General features: G+C 37.1%; 1 protein-coding gene across 8 annotated transcripts in view; it reads right to left on the bottom strand.

Moving 5' to 3' along the window:
* The window catches only part of Cdh18 (cadherin 18), an 834,629-nt gene that overhangs the window by 382,207 nt on the left and 432,010 nt on the right, over positions 1 to 20,412 (bottom strand). For 3 of the 8 annotated variants that reach the window (XM_021208160.2, XM_021208159.2, XM_021208161.2), the window contains exon 1: positions 10,463 to 10,590. The exons of the other annotated variants lie outside the window; for them this stretch is intronic. The gene's annotated coding sequence lies outside the window, so the exon portion shown is untranslated. Of the gene's footprint in view, positions 1 to 10,462; positions 10,591 to 20,412 lie in introns of those variants that run through there. 8 annotated transcript variants of the gene reach the window in all.

Here is a 20,412-nt window from a genome sequence, read left to right as displayed (position 1 = left end):
GTGTGTGTGTGTGTGTGTGTGCGATGGTCCTGGAAATCAAACTCAGGTACTAACAATCCAGTTCAAGTACTGATTGTACTTGACTGTAGATTCTGCCATCCCACAATGTCTACTGATGTTTAAACCCTAGCACAGACCATTGAAAAATATAAATAAAGAGAGAGGGGGGAGGACTGACAATGTCACTGTTGGATATATGTTGTCATTTGTATAGACATTCCTTTTTCAAAAATTCAGGATTTTTTTTTTTTTAAGAATCTCTTCCTGAAAGTCATCTTCTCTACTCAGAATATAATTGAATGGGTTGAAGCCACACAGTTTAGCAGTTTGCTCTGTAATTGTTCTGAAATCTTGGAGTAATAGACACCATATGTCCTGGCTTCTCTACAGTCTCCTTTTCTTAGTTTCCATAAGTGATCATTTTTTTCAAGATGAGTGAAATTTACTGAATTCATGTTATGTTTTTCTTCTTCAGAAGCAGACTTTTTATTTGGTTTCTAACATACGAAGACGTAGCATCTAAACTGAAATTAAAAATGACTTTTTGTGAAGTGTACCTCTACATAAAAAATTTTGAAAAAGCTAAAATAATAATCTTAAAAATATGAGTGGCCTGCACTGCCACCTGAGGCCATGGTGTTGTCTGGGTCTGTGGTCCAACTGCATCTGTGTTCTGTGTTGATATCTGTGGCCCATATTGCCACCTAGTGTCATATAAATGTACACAGTTTGTGCTGCCAAGAGAAGCCATGGACTCTGCTGCTGCAAGGTCTACACGATCTGAGTGTCCTGCCCTACCACCTGAGGCCATGGTGATGTCCTATGTCTGTGATGTCCTGTGAGACCTGTGATGGTGTCCATGCTCCCTGAAGCAGCAGAGAGTCATTTTGATGTCTGTGGTCTGAATGGCCACTGGAGACCAGACTGAGCTCCATAGCACATGCTGATCTTAGAGACTGTAGATTTCCATAGTCTGTGCTGTCTTCAGAAACCAGGTGTAAGTCCGTGACCCACACTCCTGCTGACTGGAAATGGCAAGGAAGCTACATTTGCCATGGTGCTGATGACTATAGACTCACAGGTGTTAATAGAGACATAAGAGGCTTCTGTGACAAACCCTATGCCTGCTCCTCCCCCAAAGTGTAACAGCCTAAACAAAAAAGCTATTGAAGAGAACTCTTAAAAATTGTTATAAGGATGCATAAGTGCAGCTCTCCACAGTTGATGGCTTCTGACAGGAGTGCAGGAGGGGTGGGATCAAACTTGCTTCTTTTTTTTTTTTTTTTTTTTTTTAAGGGATGGAGTTTGACCTTGTTCCTGTGAGTATATGGGCAATGAAAATTGGACTTGTTTTTCTTTTTATCTTTCCTTCCTTCTTTCTTCCTTTCTTCTTTCCTTCCTTTCTTCTTTCCTCCCTCTCTCTTTCCATCCCACTCTCCCTCCCTCTTTTCCCCTTCCTCCTCCTCCTCCTCCTCCTCCTCCTCCTCTTCCTTTTTCTCCTGCTCCTCCTCTTCCTCCTCCTTTGTCTTATTGTGAGGAGGGCAGGGAGGGCAGGTCATAAGGGTTGGGGGCAGACCTAAGAGGATTGGGAAGTGAAAGAGCTCAGAGTTCATGGTGTGAAATTCCCACCAGATTTCATATGCTAGGGACATATCATCTGACTTGGTTAAGTTCCTGACTGTTTTCCTAAATTCTGAACACTCATTTCCCCTGGTTTCTTTCTTTTCCTCCACGTTTTCCCTTGTGCTTTAATTTTTTTTCTCTTTAATATTCCCATTCTTGCTTTTAACTGCATTCTCCTACCCATGACTTCCTGTTCAGTGCCTAAAAACACAACTCTTGTGTGCTCCTGTTTTGCCTTCAGGGGACACACAGGATGCCATCTTGGACATCTCATACTTTAATTTAAAAATAGTCAGTTTTGGCTTCCTCTCTCCTTTCTGTTCTTATTGTAAAACTTGCTTATACTCAATACTATATTAGTTACATTTTTATTGCTCAAGACATGATGTTTTTCTTGTTAGTCTTTCTCCATCATCAGTTGTATATGATATCTCTTTTTATATATCAAATTGAGCAAGCTTTGTTATTTGTATAAATATAGAATCCAACCTTTCTCTGCTTCTACACTGTCACTGGACTGTTAGGTACCATCATTGCATCTCAGACATCACAATGTATTTGACACTTGCTCTTGTTTTTGTCCTTGTCCCTCTACAGGCTAACTTTGGCAGAATCTTCAGAGTTTATTGTTGAAATACATGACCAATAATGTCACTTTTCTGTTCCAAACCTTTCTTTCCCTATCCTGACCGCCCTAAGAAAAGTCCAAAATCCAAACATGTATCTCCCCGACCAGCAATTGTGGTGTCTGTTACTGTTTAACTGTGTTTCATTTTTATCATCTGAGGTTCTTTCATTCATCTATAACCAAATGTCTCAATGGGGAAAAGAAGAAAGACATTTTCTCTCAGTTAAGAAATGTGAGCATCTAAGACTCGGCTCCAGGAAAAGAGAGCGAGAAACCAATTACTGAATGCTTGCTTTGTTGTGATTTCAATTTTGTTGCTTAGATTTGTTTATCTGTCGTCTTTGAGACAAGCTTCCAGTGTCTAGTCCAGGCTGGCCTCAAACATGCAGTCCTTCTATTTCACCATACCAATTTTGAGATTATAGGCTTGTGCCATGATACCACAGAAGCCTCAAAGGAGGACCTTAATGTATCCATAGATGTGGCCCATGAGACCTAAAATCCACATATTCTATCTTGTTTCTCTATTTTTTCTTTCTTTCAGGAATTAAGTCTTTAATGCATTAGCCTTGGGGATGCTTTCATTCTTTATATCTGCAGCTGCATCATCACCTCTGCTGTCCTGTCTCAACTTTCAACATAGCAGGTGTCCCTTCCCCAGAGGACTTTCGCATGTTTTTACTTTCCCTGGTCTCTTGCTCCATAAAAATTACCATTATTCCTAGAGACAGTTCTCCCTAGACTTCTTAAAAAGTATTATTCTCAGCAAAGTCTTCTTAGCCATAATAGTTAAAATACCAAGCCACCATCTACCTCTTTAAGCATGTGCTCCCATATCACTCTTAGATATTTTTTTTTGAAACTCTGCAAAAATCTCATTACAGTCTTATTTACAACAACTCTCATTAGACCTCAACTTATTTAACAAGAGACATAAATTTATAACTTAATATGTAGTATAATAAAAACATAAGTTAATATATAGTAGGCTTTGATTTGTTTCTGGAAATATAATTAATTTCTTCGGGAAGAAATTAGTCAACAAAGTAGGAAATTGTAAGTGTTGGGAATCTGGTCTTTTTTGTCAATCTTATGCACATAGGTTTCTTTAACTATGCAGAGTTTAAAAGAAGCAACCATCCAAGAACAAGATATTCAATAAGGACAAAAATACAAAGGACCAAGTTTTCATTGTGTATTTTGTCGTTATGCATTAAAATTGTGTCATATTTACTACAGGCAAACACAATTAATTACATACACTTAAAAAGTAAACCTAATTCATAAAGTTGGATTGAGAGAAACATAATTGTTTCAATTCATTTATGAGCCCAACATGTTCTTGTTGAAATGTTGTTTAAATCTCAATACATAAAATACATATTAAGTGTAAATTACTATTTTAAATTGTTGTATATTTATCAATTATAGTTATTCAAACTATTAAATTAGCTTTATTCACATTGCCTTTTTGCTTTATATTTTGGCCTGCTTTTTAATATTTTTGGAAGGGGTGTTTGGTTGCTAGGTTTTGATGTTTTATTAGGGGTCTTAGGTTTGGTTTTATGTTTTATAAAGCGGCTCACTCTGTAGTCCAGATTCACCGTGATTTCACAGCAATCCAGTTGTGTATGTCTCAAGGAACCTGTGATTACAAGGATGAGACACCATGATTGGTTCCAGAACCTGCATATAAGGCAAGGTAGTTTTTCTCTTGTGGAAAGACATAGTATATTATGTTTAAAAGAAATGCAAAATAATTCCATTTCTACCAACATTAAATGTTAATAATAATTTCATCATACCCATCCTACTTTGGTTTCAGTATTATTAATAAAAGTCAAATAGTTAAATAGTGTCAGGAATATTTATAAAAACAGTGTCTTTGTGTTCAAACTTTGATATATTTATTTAAAATAATGTTGATCTCAAGTGAATTGAGAATAATTGTATTAAGTAAACTTTCATCAGCTACAAATTGACTTCCATAAGAGAGCCATATCATCATATATTAGTTCAGATTTTCAAAAGTGATTTGAAAATACTTCCATTTATAATTGAAATGACTGTTGAATTTCTCTTTACTGGTTGAAGCAGGAAAACTGAAAATGTCTTTATTTTTTTAAAAAATGTACACTTGCATTGACTGCATCCTTTGCAAGCTATAGGTATGATCTTGAATTACCAATCTTATTATTGAGAATGATCTCCTATGTATTTTAATACAAAGGATGCACTGACTGCATCCTTTGCAAGCTATAGGTGTGATCTTGAATTACCAATCTTATTATTGAAAATGATCTCCTATGTATTTTAATAAACAATTTGATTGACTATTTTTGGTCATCATACATTATTCAATTTGCCATTTTTACCAAGAATTTTCCTAAATTATTGTAGCCCAGCAATGTAGAAATCTACACAACACAATTTTCTTTACACAGAAGCAATATCTGTACACGCTAGGAGAGAGCAGAACAATGGTTATTTCTACAATCGCTTAACCTGTACGTCCACCTGCTCATTTTTCTGTAGATATGTTCTTAGCTCATTCACAGACTAAATCAAAACATTTTAAGCATTGATAGACATGTTAAATTATTTTTCTTTAATGCCATTTCATTTAATATCTAGTAAAATATTTTAATAGGTAATTGGTAAATATTGATAATATAACTATACAATAATATGGAGGAATAAAATACCCGATAATAAACGTATTAGAAACATCCACCAATGTAAAGATACTCTAACAATGAAAACAAAACAAAACTGTTAGCTAACTACTCGATGTCTCCAATTGAGGCAAAATCGTTTACATTGGGGTATTAGCCCTCCTTTGAGTTGTTGGCCAGGGATGGCCAAATCTACTTCAAATGTACAGTCTATTGCTGTTGTACTTGGCTACCCACCAAAGATGAAAAAGTTAAATCTTCAGTGAAGAAGACACCATGCACAGCTCAGAAACCCCTGAGCTAGAACTTACATGAATGCCCCTGCCTGAGGACTAGTTTCAGGAAATCCAAAAGCACCATGAAATCTTCCAAAGGAGGCAAGCAAACAACAGTTCTACCAATTTAGAATTCCATTGAACTACATCAACAATTAGCGTGTCAGGATAACCCTTAAGGGTGGAGTAGTACATGCATACATCGGCAATAACCAAGAGTTTTTTGGTTTTTTTGTTTTTTTGTTTTTTTTTTTTAATTGGTCTTAAGAGCTTCTCAACAAGAGGGAAAACATTCCTGGTACTGGGAACATAACTATGTGATGTGTCATGGAGTCATGGTAATTGGCAAAGAATTTGCAACCCTCCTCATTTATTAAACCAGCACATACCTTACCCTACCAAGTATAAATATTTGTCCTTGTATCCACAAGTAAGTATAACCCTGACCTCTCATTAAGGTAACTTCATTTTGCAACAGACAAAGACTAATACAGAAAACCACACAAATCAGTATACAGAATTGTGGAACTCCGAACCAATGAATACATCGACAAAACATTAGCATATCAGGGGACATTGCAGAGAGGAAGCAGAAAGATTGTAAGAGACAATGGATTTTGAGCTTCATGGGAGATCATGCCTTCTTGTAATGTTATAGGATATACCCATAATGTCCCAGCTTCATGATGCCCAAATATGCACTAAACAAAGATGACCCTAATGGTTATGACAAACTGGATGAGGAAAGTCCATGAGCCTCAAGCCTAAGCAAAGAACTATAGGTGAGTTTAAATTTGGCAAAAGGGTGGTATTCTTTCCCATCAAAGAGCACAGTAACTCTTTGTCCAGTAACAAATGGTTAGCCCTGAAGTTGTACATATAATTCATATATATGAGTTATATGCATATATTTTAAGCATACATATGCAATATGCATGCAAGTAAAAAGAAGCCAGACATTTGTACGGGAGTGATGATGAAGTATATATAATTGCTTGGATCAAGAAAGGGCAGGGAGAAATATAATTATATTATAAACTGAAAAGTTAAAGAAAACCTCAATAAAATGGTCATTTACAATGTCTAGTAGTAAAGAGACCCAGGGATTTCAGTAATTAATACATGTATATTTTAATTATAGTTATAATTAGTTATTTACATATTACTACATTAAACTATCCTTTCAGGAATAATTCAAAGAATATCTGATTTAGCAATGAAAGTTTCTTTTTCTGTGCATGTGTAGCGTAGTTGAATGTGTATGTGCAAGTTTGTCTGTATACGGGGATACATATGTGTGTGCATGTTTGCAAGCACGTACACACTCATGGATGTGAAGGTCTGAAAGTTGGTCCTAGGTATTTTCCTCACCTCCTCTCTAATTTACATATTCAGAAAGGGTCTCTAGACCTGCATCTTGCAAACTTTGGTTAGATCAACTACATCCTCTACCTCTATATCTAAGAGCTAATATTACAAACAGCCTCCGCACTGGCTACACATTTGTATAAGGGCTTTTGAGATCCAAATTCAAACGTTCATTCTCATATAGTGATCTTTCTCCCAAGGTTTCAACAGTTTCCTTTGAGGAGTAAATGCCATGCCACATATGATTGTTTTATAATTCATCATAGCCCATTTGAGTGTCATTCATAAGAAAGTACAGATATGAACCAAGTGGAAATGTATCTGTGAATCTATGTTACATATTTCATATTAAAGTTGTGCCTTATGAGCTACATTTGAAGAGAAACTGTTAATCTAACTTGTGGATTTTTTTTTTCATTTTTACCAACCATAGATCTTGAAGACAGCATCCTGAATCAATATTAAGCAAACAAATCACCAAAGCCACTGACTCCATGATAATTTACCAATGTTTGATCCTTACAAATTGATCTTCACAAATACAACCAACCATATCATTTAGCATGTTTGATGTGTACCCTACCACTGCTCCTGTTGCAAATGGAAAAAATATATGTTGACACAGAGTTTGTATGCATTACAGCGCTTCCTGGCTATACCCAAGATGTGCCCCATCTTCAAATCATGGGACTCCATATTATCCCAGCCTGCTACTCATAACAACCAATAAAAAGCTATCATTTTAAATAAATGTGCTATACTATTATCTCCATGGTTAGAATGTCAAAAGGATGCCAAGCACTCAGAACTACTAGACTGAGCATCTTCTAAATGCACACATATTGAATATTACTTACCAAACAATGAAAATGTAAAACAGAAAATTCATACTTCCATGTAAACATTATTTTATTAATGGGCCATTGTTAAAATACAGATAATAGTAACAGTTATTGTAAGCCCAACATGTGAACCTCTGTTGGTGTTCTTCTCTACTCCTATTGTGATTTAGGATATGTATTAGAGTGTCAGATTTTCAATTCATAGAGAAAATAAGGATGTGGTCAGTACAGTGTCTTACAATAATGTGGTAGGATCTATTGAAAGTTTATAACCTGACATCCATTCAGTTTCGAAGTAATATGAAAATTCATGGTCAGAGCACACAAACTGATACACATGGGTAGGTGTCTACGTCATTGACCATTTTGTAAACATGTCCTTCACTACTGTAAGTGTAGTAGTTTACCATGAGAGAGTGATGTTTTCCTCCACACCTCACAGTAAAGTTAACAATATAAGTAGCTGCTACTTTTGGTTGCCTAACCTTTAGCAAAATGATCCTTGAATTTAATGTTTAGAGATCAAAGAGATTGCTATGCTGACTGAAAAGCTCAGGGCATCTCTCTACCCTAGCAAGAAATAACATCCAAATATCAACAGAACCAACATCCAAAAGTCCTAACCCAGAATACAGTCTTTAGGCATGAACACCTGAATGAAGACAGAGAGAGAATTAAACAAATTGAAAAGTTTGCTGTGGTATTGTCTTTCGTAAGAAAAAAAAAAAAGAAAGAAAAAGAAAAAAGAATATAATACACACGATGTTTATATCTAAATGTTGGAGTAGTTTTTGAAGGACTACACTGCATCAATCAACTGACTCAGCACAACTGAATGTTTATCTTCAACATTTTCAATATGCTTCAGTGTACATGCATGTTTACACATCACAACATTGGTGTTAGAAAAATCTAAGGGATAGTTTCAACTCTTGAGCAGCCATAAGTCAATTCAGAAAGGATGCAAACACTTTTAAAAATGCAGTTTACATTCATTGTGTCAGCAAGACAGATACAAAACCTAATGATGGTATTTCTACGATCCAATGGAACCGAACATATTATATACGTAGAATACACTTTGTTTAAGATGTCATAATATTGCAAACCAAAGCTCATCCTCCCTTATCCATTATGACAAAAATCATAGGAGGAGTGATCATTACCAAATTCTACAATAGGAAGCCTAGGCAGGAATCAGAAGCTGTTGTCTTTGCTTGTGACTTCTGTAGCTAATTCTATTCAGGGCGCAGCAGTCAGAGTTTTAAGTAGAGTTCCCTATCACATTCTGTCTACTGCCTTAGTCTGCTTTGCTATTGGTTTATCTTCTGCTGGACCTTTCGGCTGCATTTGAAACAGCTTACTCTCATTTTGTACAATTCCCTGTTTTTCAGGCCAGCAATCAATATTAGCTGTTAGTATCATTTTCTATTTGCTTTCTTAAGTTAGCTATCTGCGTTGAAAAACAGTAGAACTATATAGTGCATGAAGTAGTGATTATTGACCAAAGACTCTTTAGCGCATGCCTTGTGGAAGGAATGAATTGGGTGACAGAGACTAGGTTAATTCATTGGCTGTAAATATAGAATCAAACATATAGCAGGAAGCTTGGAAACAAAACTGCAATAATAATTGGTGCTGGACCAAAATGCTACAGAATGGACTCTCTTCTAGCACTACATTCTGTATCCTCCTCCCACGCATCACAAGGTATGCACAGGATCTACTCTGGATTTCAAACTCTTAATGCAGGACTGAATATGTTCTCTGAGGAGATTATATCCTCAGACAGAGAATGGTTATGGCCAAAGGACAGCCTCCTGCTTTTAACATCTGTGGGTTATCTCACAGAGGTAGAAAAAGGTTGGAAAATGCAAGGAGTGCATACAGTTAGATTTTTGGCTGCATAGCAAAATTTTTCTCTGATCTGTCTCTGGACTCACAGCAGGCATGCCATCACCTGAGCAAACCAAAAAGCACAATTTTTTTTCCCTAAGATTTTTATTTTTCTCAGATTCCAATTGAGAAACCACAAGGATCACTTATCTTGACAAGGCAACAGACAAGAGGTAAGGATATTTTAACAACCCTACCTAATAAGATTCAGTTTTCACCTGTTAACACGTGAAAGCTTTGCTTGGCTACACATCTTCATGCACAGCACACTCACAGACAAGGATGGAAGATATTTACCTTGATTGTCAGATGTGGAAACAAAGACAAAATTAGATGAATGCACACTCAGAACAGAACAAGGTTGGCAAGTTAAGGCACTGACTGAGAGTTAACAAACACACAGAGACACTAAATAAACTAGCTAGTGCTCCAGGAGCCAGCGGGCTTCTCTGTCTGCATCATTACTGTGCCTTTGGTAAAAACATAAAAGTTTCACCTTAGGTTTTCATAAACATCTATGAAAACCACTTGGGAAGGTAAAAAAATGATTTTAAAAAAAGGAAAAAAATAACAAATTTCTCAAAATCCAAGAGAACAAAAGCAAAACAAGACAAAATTGTTCATCTTGCAGCAGTTTCAGTGCGCCGATACCTTGTCATTTTACAGGATACTGGAAAGACCGTAATTAAAAAGCACCATGTAAAATCCAATTGCAAAATCCCTGTTTGAGTCGGACCACGCTGATCTCACTTTTTCAGACTGACATAAATGCCTCTGAATTGGATGCCCTCGGTATTCAAATGTGCCTGGCAGAGTCCCCTTCCAACTTCTTCAGGGGCAGAGCAGTTAACACACACGCACATCCACAGAACCGCACATCCACCGGAACCGCACATCCACAGAGCACACGAAACCAACTGGACTGGAAGCCTCACATTCCGTAGGCTCTCTAGCAGCATTCCAGCATGAGAAACACAAATTTATTCTAGCGGCAAGGCTGCCGGCTGCAACTTTCCCATTAGCACAGCGTCTTGTGAAAATCATCCAGGAGGAAGATTTCACCAGTGCTGTTTCACTCCGAACTGGGTAAGCAGCCCCATTGTACAGAAATATTACTGTCACGACAGAGTAAAGTGTGATGTATTGAAACCTTACCTTGGCTGACTTGCCCTAACTGCTGGAAAGGAACTTAATTGATGAGAAGCAGAGGGAGCACTTTCTCGGAGCTCTGGGCACTGCTGCTCGCGGTCCTCGGAGAGCCCAGGCTCCGGCTCCGCACCTCCAGCCCCAGGCTCCCAGGCTGGGTCTCTGCAGCTCCTGAGCGCGGCTCTGATTGGCTGGCAGCTCGTGTCGGCCTGCTGCTTGGCTCTCGCAGTCTCTCCTCCTTCCTCCCTGACTCTCCCTTTACTCCCTTCCCCTTTTGCTTCCTTCTCCCCCACCCCAGCGTACATACTTTTGGGGCTGCACAAATACCCTTTTTGTCCCATAGACAAGGTCACACAGAAAGCAGTAAGGTTAATAAGAATAACACACACACACACACACACACACACACACCAAAAATCTTGTGTTCTTCAAAAATGACAGGCAGGACGTGGTGACAGTTTAGACCAGCAGTACTCTGCGTGGGGGATGGGAAAGTAGGGGCCAGAGCAAGGATGACTGTCAGATGGAGTGGGAGTATACATCGGAAGGGAAAGAGCAAAGGCAGGCAGGGCAAGCGCTGATGTGGCAAGCTGGTAATAAATTTTCATATTTCCGTGCAAAGTCGTCACAGCCTGCTAAACATCCAACTGCTGGCTCATTCATCAGCGATTCCTAGTAGAGAGGAAGTCCAGCGATTTAGCCTGAGAGATGCCCTTTCCTACTGTGTCCCAAGTACTCAAGGCGTGTAGTGTTTATATTAGATGGAGCTTCCTCTTGGAGGTCAGCATTATATTTCTGAAGATGAATAGTACCGCAGTGCCTTCCCTGCCTCTTGCTAGTGCCAGAAGAGCTAAGCCATGCATGAACTTCTCACCTCTTCTGACTCCTGAATAAATTACAACGTTTTGTAATGTACACAGCTTATGATAACAGGGATTTCAGGCCTGACTGGCTGTTTTCAAAATTGATGTGAGCAGCTGAGACAGCTTCAGTACTTTCTCCCCAGCAGGAAGTCACGCACACTCACCCATCAATATCATCCTGCATCTCACTTGAAGCATCATAGTAAACAAGTGTGGGTGTTTTTCGAAATGGAATGACTACTCCAAGGGTCTCATGACAGGGATATCAACACTCATAAGGGATTCTCATTGGTTGCTGACAACAAGAAAATAGCATTCCTTTGGATACATAGTTGCTAAAACTACCAAAGCCCCTTTTGTATGCATACCAGAGGAAAAACACTCAGGTTGAAAAGAGATAGTGTTAACAGGATGCAGATTTGCTAATGTGCAAAACAGATGTGAGCTTTAGCATCAAGGTTGGAATTTTTCTCATGGTGCTGATGTGGATGAATACAGCATAACTCACACTCAAGATATTTCTTCAAATTTAGAAAATATTTGTTTTCCCAAACCTGTGTGTGTGTGTGTGTGTGTGTGTGTGTGGTTGTATGTGTGAAAAAGTCAGTAAGATACCCAAGCAATTATTCATAAATCATGGTAAAAGTTTGACAAAGGTTACTTAACTTGTAATATGTTCTTATTTGGTCTTTTTCTACTTTGAGAAAGGTCATTTGGGAAGATAAGGTAAGTGGTTTTTCTTTTAAAGTGCAGCAGAGGGAATGTTTAGAATCAACTGCTTATATCTGGCTGTCTTTATTTCATGGGAGTATTGAAGAGTAGAACTTTTTGAGTTGGTTTGGGGACTGATATTTTGAAAGGAACAAACAGAAACAGTGCTGGAACTGAATTACCTCTTGTGAAAGAATTGCACATTGAAGTTGCACTACAAAACATGTAAGAAGTCAATTAAAATTTGGAAGTCACCAACATTTAAACTGTTGGGAAAAAGTAGAACAGGAACAACAGCATCAGAATAATGAGCCCATGTCCTCTCAGGTTTTATTTATTCTTTCCCCTGTGGTTCCCAATACAAATGAAGGATCTCTATACATGGTGTCCTAATTGACTTTCAAATAATATTTCATAAAATTTTGAGATTATAATATAATTATACTATTTTACCCTTATATATCCTCCCTTCATACACTCTTATATATATTTTCTTGCTCTCTTTTAAATCCATGGCCTCTTTCCCCCCCACTAATTGCTGATACACACACACACACACGCGCACACACACACACACACACACACACACACATCATGTAGATGTATCATATAGACTTAAATATATAAGTAGAATCTGATCAGTCTGTATGTTACCTTAATTGTCTGATCAACCTACAAATACACATAAAAGTGAATTAGATTATGTGAATCCATTTTTTCTTCTTTAAAGGCATATTGGAAAAAGGATGCAGTTCATATCTTGCTCTGTAAGGAGGCACTGGTGATTGAGGGAGAGGCAGTCTTGATGCGTAAAAAGGTTACGAAGGCAAGCATTTGGTCTCAAAGATGTCGTGTAGTTTAATATTAGCATTGTATACTATAGCATCCCCGGGAGAAGACTAACTCTGCTTATTACATCATTTCTAGGTGATTGAAATGGAATGTTTGCTGGGCACCTGGCTACAACTGTATTTTCTCAACCATCAGGCATGAGAATTTCAGGGGTATGCTAGAAAAGTAAACAAGGTTTTGTTGACCTCCCTTTGGAGGTTTCCATTATTAAGTCCACAATAACTGAATGGAGCAGAGATGCATCACATGGGTCAACAGTTTCTTGCTGGCAACTGCAAAAAGTACAACCCGTTCCTAAGATAAAATCTATTTATCAAACGAGGATGTATGTAAATTACTCTGTTCTCAGATTATGGACTGCAGATGCTCTCTAAACTCCACAATATCACGTGCAGTATACCTAAGTGACTTTAAAAGTTTGATGCTCCACCAGCGAGCACTTCCAGCATCCACAATAACTTCCGGGTTTGGTGGCTGTATATGGGATAGATCCCCAGGTGGGGTAGTCTCTGGAAGCCTGATAGGGCAGAGCCCTGAGAGGCTCTGCCAGAGCCTGACAAATAAATACAGAGGCTGAAGTTCACAGCTAACCTACGAACTGAGCTCCTGGTCCCCGATGGAGGAGTTGGAGAAGGGACTGAAGGAGCTGAGGGGGTTTGCAGTCCCATGGAGGGAGCAACAATGTCAACTGGCCAGACCTCCCAGACTGGACCGTCAACCAAAGAGTACACATGGAACATCCCATGGTGCTTGCCACATATGTGGCAGAAGATGGCCTTGTTGGACACCAGTGGGAGGAGAGGCCCTTGGGCCTGAGGGTGTTCGATGTCCCAATATAGGGAAATGTGAGGGCAGGAGAACAAGAACTGGAGTGGGCACTCTCATAGAGGCAGGGGTAAGGGGAATGGGATAGGGGTTTTTGAAGGGGAGAACAGAAAAGGGAAAAACATTTGAAATGTAAATAAAGAAAATATCCAAGAAAAAAATTTAAAAATATTTGTTGCTCATAATCTGTGACACACTTTCTCAGAAATCTGAAGATGAGTCTGTTGGCCACTTAGCACATGATATGTGTTTTTGGGGAACAGAGAAGACAGCATACAGACTAGTATGGATCCTGGTGATTAGAGGAAGGTGGTAAGGAGGTGATTAGGTGGTAAGGAAGTGATTATTTTCTCCTGATGTCAAAGATTAGTTTAAAAGACTCAACAGCTCTTGTTCCTCTCTTCCTCTTTCCTTCTTGCTCCTGCTTTGCCCCCCCCCCAGCCCACCCGTTCCCCTTCCCCCTCCCTTTCCCTCTCTCCCCTTCCCCCTCCCCTTCCCCCTCTCTCCATGAGCTCATGGCCATCCTCCACTCCTCTCCTCTTCTCCTCTCTCTCTCTCTCTCTCTCTCTCTCTTTCTATGACTCTATTAATCTCTTAACTCCCCTCCCCATTCCCTAAGTAAACTCTTTTCTATACTAAAAAAAGAAAAGAAAAGAAAAGAAAAGACTGAGCAGTTTATTAGTCAACAGAATATATTATGGAGCTAATGTCAGGCACTGAAAGCCTGGGAGTTTCTGCTACAGAGCCCTTTTTGTGTTACCTTGAGAGAGTTAGAAGAAATATTTTAGCTGGCAAAAGAGCAGCATTTAACACCAGATTGATGCTGGTCAGACTAAAGAGACTGGAAAGACTAAAATGTATTGCTAAATGGTGAACATTTTGAAAGAGAATCTCAAGAAAATTGTCACTTTAGATGCCATTACATGCTCAGTTTTACTGTGAAAATTTAGGGATCATATTTTCTTTTTTTTTTAATTAGATATTTTCTTTATTTACATTTCAAATGTTATCCCCTTTCCTAGTTTCCCCTCCACCTCCCTCCCCCTCCCCCTGCTGCCCAACCCACACACTCTCATTCCTGGTCCTGTCATTCCCCTGTATTGGGGCTTAGAGCCTTCACCCAACCAAGGGCCTCTCCTCCCATTGATGACCAACTAGGCTATCTTCTGCTACAAATATAGCTAGAGCCACAAGTTCCACCATGTGTTTTCTTTGACTGGTGGTATAGTTCCAAGGAGCTCTGAGGGTACTGGTCAGTTCATATTGATGTTCCTTCTATGGGGCTTCAGTACCCTTCAGCTCCCTGGAATTTCTCAGGCTCCTCCATTGGGGACCCTGTGCTCAGTCCAATGGGTGTTTGTAAGCATCCACTTCTGTATTTGCCAGGCACTGGCAGAGCCACTCAGGAGACAGCTATATCAGGCTCCTATCAGCAGGTTCTTGTTGGCATCTGACTAGTGTCTGGGTTTGGTGGTTGTTTATGGGGTGGATCCCCAAGTGGGGCAGTCTCTGGATGGCCATTCCTTTAGGCTGCTGAGCTGTGGCCATTGGTAAGAAGGCTCCATTTGGAATTAGCTTGATAATTCTGTTTTAAAATAGAGGTATATTAATTGGGAGGCATTTGAGAAGAGAAATCTGAGTTGAGGAAGCAGGAAAAGTGAGGCATAACTATGATTAAAATATATAATTGTGTGAAATTATCAAAAATAAATAAAATATCACCTTCAGCTTTACTATTGTAGTTTACCTAATGAAGCTAATCTTTACTCAATCTAGCACTTCAGCTTAAAATTGGTTAATAATAGTGCAAGAAATCAAAAGAAAGATATCAATGAAGAGCCATGCGAGTACTATGACATCAATTATGCCTAAAACACAGTATTTCTCTTCCTTATAACAAGAGCAATTAATAAACATTGTTTAATGTATCCAATGTATATAAAATACTAAAACAACCATAATGATTTTTTTAATAAAACAGCATACTATTGTGAATTTATAAATCAATAGGCCAATTCTACATTTATTGATATCTATCTATTTATTTATCTATCAGCTATTTATTTTGTATATCAGCTATCTATCATCACTGTATGGTATTTTATTCTATCACATTCAATAATTATTTCAATATAAAATAAATGAGTACATTGTTTTCTAGAAAATTAAAAATATATTAAAATTTGAACCTATGTTTTAATAATTGAATATATACACATATATATGCGTATATGTGTATATATATATATATATATATGAGTGATTGATATAGAATACTATTAAAATTCAGTAAATACATGGAGAATTTGATGAAATCAAAGTCATATGTAAAGAGTTTAAATGCAAGCTAATGATTTCCAGCTTCACCCTGCAATGACAACTGCTCACTGATTTTTGGTTTCTTTGTTTGTTTTTGTACCTATATTCTCCATCTCTTCATGGTCAAGACAAAATATTCTCCTAGTTAGTAAGATAATAGTAGAATCTATTTTTCTAGTTCACACTTTTTGAGTCAAAAAATAGTTTTTAATACATGTGGATACATCACCTATGAGTTGATAATTAGGGGAGCATCGGGCGGGCAGTAGTGAGAACAGAACATCTGAGTTCAAATAACATGCCAAATTACACAGCTTTATATATGGACTATGTTTAGATTGTTATGACAATACTATCTACTGTATTAGTCAGGGTTACCTGGAGAGACAGTCAAAAAGTGGAATGGCATCAGTGGGTAGATTGATGTAAGTGGTTAACCATCCTGGAAATATCCTGAGCTCAGAATTAAATATTTATAGAACAATGAGAATACTTAAAACCAGTTTTGATAACCTCAGTTTACATAGTTTATAGTTTACATTTATTAATATTTAATTAATTAGGACTTCTAGATGACTAAATCACTGACCTTTCAGGAAATATATAAAAGTAGTTGAGTCTGTAAGTAATAAAAACGGTCAGTAGCACACAGTAGCATATAGCAAACAAATTTATCATTGTTTTCTATAAAAACCTCAAAAACCTGTGCCTATCCCTTGCCTTTAAGGATTTGTGTCAGAGTTTCTATGCGAATGAAACATTGTAGTGAACACTTTCCATCAGTTCACAACACTGTATGTGTATAATACAATTGATCTAATCTTTTCCATGTCACTGAATCCTAACGTTGCTGACCAGGTTTTGAAATATGTGCTTTAATGAAAACTCGGTTTATGATTCCATAAGCCAGATCTCTGCCTACTCTACATGTATAGATTATGAACAATAATTGTAATTACAGTTAAAAATCTATGAACAGTTCTTAAAACCACGATTACTCTGTTGCTCCCCAACACCATTAGGGAAGAATAAGTAAAATACTAATTATTTCTTTGCTAAGCCTGAGCAGTAACATTTTTTTTTAACTTGCTTATGCCATAGCCAAAAGTTAATGCTTCATGGCTTCCATTTCACTAATGTGAAGACGATAACAATTATTGACCATTTCTTGCTTTTTTTTCTCACAAAATTCCTTTCACATCCATTTCCCTATCATGTTATAGTTAATTGAGAACTATAATGGACTTAAATTATCTTAATAATCAGTCAAGTAGCAACATTAGAACCTCATCAGAATTTTTGAAGCTTTTCCTGCTCATACTAAGCAAAAAAAAAAAAAATGCATTTCCCTGTTGGTGAATGAGCATGCAAATTTGCAAGCAGTACATGAACACAGATTTCCTTTAAAAGCATGCAATGTCCATTGACCGTATTGAAGTAAGTTCGTTGAAGATCAAGGAGAGCAAGAAAATTTCTTGCTTTCAGGGAACAATTTGAAAATTAATAAAAATGTGAGATGATGGCATCAATTCCATAAGCCACATATGGTCAAAGATCTTTATATAATAAAATAAAAATAAATTCCTTCCAAAGAACAGATAATAAGGCACACTAGAAAGGTAAAATTTGAAGGTGGTCATAAGATTTATTTTCTCTTAATTTACTTGTTTATTCACTTTACATCCAGATTGCAGACCCTTCCCTCCTCCCAGCCCTCCCCGCAAAGACAAACACATAACTATTCCCCTGTGCCCTACTTCCCTTCACCTCTGAGAAGTGGGAGGTTCCCCCTAAGAACAAACCCACCCAAGTTCCCTAAGTCACTGCTGGACTAGGCATATCCTCTCCCAGTGGGAGCAGACAAGACATTCCAGTTAGGAGAAATGCATCCACAGTCAGGCAATAGGGTCAAATTAAGCCTCCACTCCAGCTGTATATTAATGGATATAAAAATATTAAACAAAATATGTATTCCACATGTAAATATTTTAAGTGATCTAGGGTATATAAAGAATTATTACTGTTAAATGAATTTTAAAATACTTCCCCATAATATATAATAGACACTGCTACAAAATGTATCACATTTGTAGGATGTATCAAATTTATGGGCTCTCTAAAGACAAATTCAAATAGCATTTATTGCTCTTATTTCTAGGCTTCTGATGTCACTATATTATATACCTCTAGTGTCCAGTATGTCACAGGATAATATATTATATATCATGTCATTATGCAAATAACAAATCAAATGTATGGCAATCATCCAAAATAACATATTTAAGTATACTGGTTCAGTTTTCCATAGGTCAACCTAATTGGTCTTATCATAGGATGGAGAAATTTTTTAAAATTATCATTTCATCATAATATGTTACTATAATAGAACCACATGCAGAGTGTTGTGAAACCACATGGATTTTTTTCTCATTCATCCTGACCATGTAGAAAAGCTTTGCGCAGAGTCTGAATTGAATGATGGAAATAGATTACCCAGAAATGACAAGAAGAACAGGAAGCAGAGAAAACCAAGATATTTATAAAATCCAGTTAAGGAAAAAACATTCAGATAGAAGAATGAAAATTAGGGTTAAAATGGAAGTGTGGATTTACTACATTGAAGTGATGCTCTTATTACTTGGTTGGCTGTGAGTAAATAGAAGGCATGCCAGATGATGAAACAGCATCACTTGTTCCCACAATGGAATTTGTCACCCATTAACAATGAGGTCCAGCAATTATGAGTGTACTCACATGGATAAATATAAGTTTAATGACTTGAAATGTTTTACTAGCAAAAGGAGGTTGAAAATTGATTCCCAAATATTTTTAAATTAGAAAGAAAAGTAGGATGATGTTAAACAGAATAGATATGACGGGTAATAAAAAAATGCAAGGCTGTTGCATCTATTCTGGTCAGTAGAAACAGAAAAGTAAATTACAAAATGTTAGAAAACACAAACACAAGAAGAAAACTATAGTTCATGATTCCCAGAAATAGAAAAAGATACACAAAAATATTCTGAACTTATATCCTCAATGCTTTATAGGGATTCTGATGTCTGTGAAAGGACTCTCATCCACAAATACAAATATGCACAAGCACATGCACACACACACACACACACACACACACTCACACACACACACTCACACACACCATCACTTTGAAAGTGCAAATACAAAAGTCTGTACATTAGCTTTGGCATTTTGTTTTCCTTAAAAGTAGAGCCCACTCTATTAATGTGATTATATTGTAGAGTGGAATAGGGACAGTCTGTCTCTGATGTTAGTAATTTCTAGATAACAAAAAATAAAGCTGTAATCTTAGGATAAGGCCTTTCTGGAAAACACCATTCCACACAGATGGTGTTACTTTTACTAATCCTTAATTAGTTGTTTCTAGAACTCTATTCTTAAATCCATACTTTATTCTTAAATGTTACCTAAGTATCTCTGAAGAATTTTTAGATAGGCCAGGAAGGGGTTGACATGATACACTGATGAATGTTTCTCATTGTACTGTGATACTGGCAATCTGTTTAGTGAACCTCATGGTATACGAGGAAAGTCATAATTTTAAATGTACACGAAGGAGGAAGATGTAGGAAGACAAATCAGAAAAGAAACTCATTATCTGACAAACACATCTGCATATGAGTGAGCATGAACAGTTCTAGGTTCTAGCCTCCCTCAGGATAGTTATTTCCAGCTTCCAGCTTCATCTACTTACCTGTGAATTTTATCATTGCATTTTCTCTATTTGGAAATTAGAGTATAATTGTGACATTTCACTCACTTTTTTTCTCCCTCAAAACCCTTCCATATAGCCTTCCTCACTCATTACCTCTCAAACTAATTGTCTCATTTTTCATTAATTATTGTTACATAGATGTTATAAGCATAATATATATTAATACAGTGATATATATTGTACCTCCCTTTCCATATTCACACACACCCACATATATCTATATCTATCAATCAGTCTATATAAATGCAGATTGATGGAGATAGATGATAGATAAATACAACCTTCTCTGTAAAGTTACTTTTATATACATATTTTTAGTGCTGAATATTTGGTATAGATAACCAATTGGTGTGCTCTTCATTTCTCATTATAGGTAAATATTTCATTCACTCTTCATTCATCAGTTGATCGGCTCAACAACTGCTTATGTCCTAGCTGATATGAATAGAGCATCAATGACCATAGATAAGAAAGTATATCTATAGTAGGATAAAGAAACCTTTGGGACTATGCCCAAGCATTGTACAGCTGGATCATATGGTGAGACTATTTCTTCTTTTTTTTTTTTTTTCATTTTTTATTAGATATTTTCTTTATTTATATTTCAAATGCTATCCTGAAAGTTCCCTATACCC

The sequence above is a fragment of the Mus pahari genome, chromosome 11, assembly GCF_900095145.1.
Source record: "Mus pahari chromosome 11, PAHARI_EIJ_v1.1, whole genome shotgun sequence".
Taxonomy (NCBI): Eukaryota; Metazoa; Chordata; class Mammalia; order Rodentia; family Muridae; genus Mus; species Mus pahari.
Note: the sequence above shows the minus strand (reverse complement) of the source record. Positions and strands in the feature narration are given on the sequence as shown.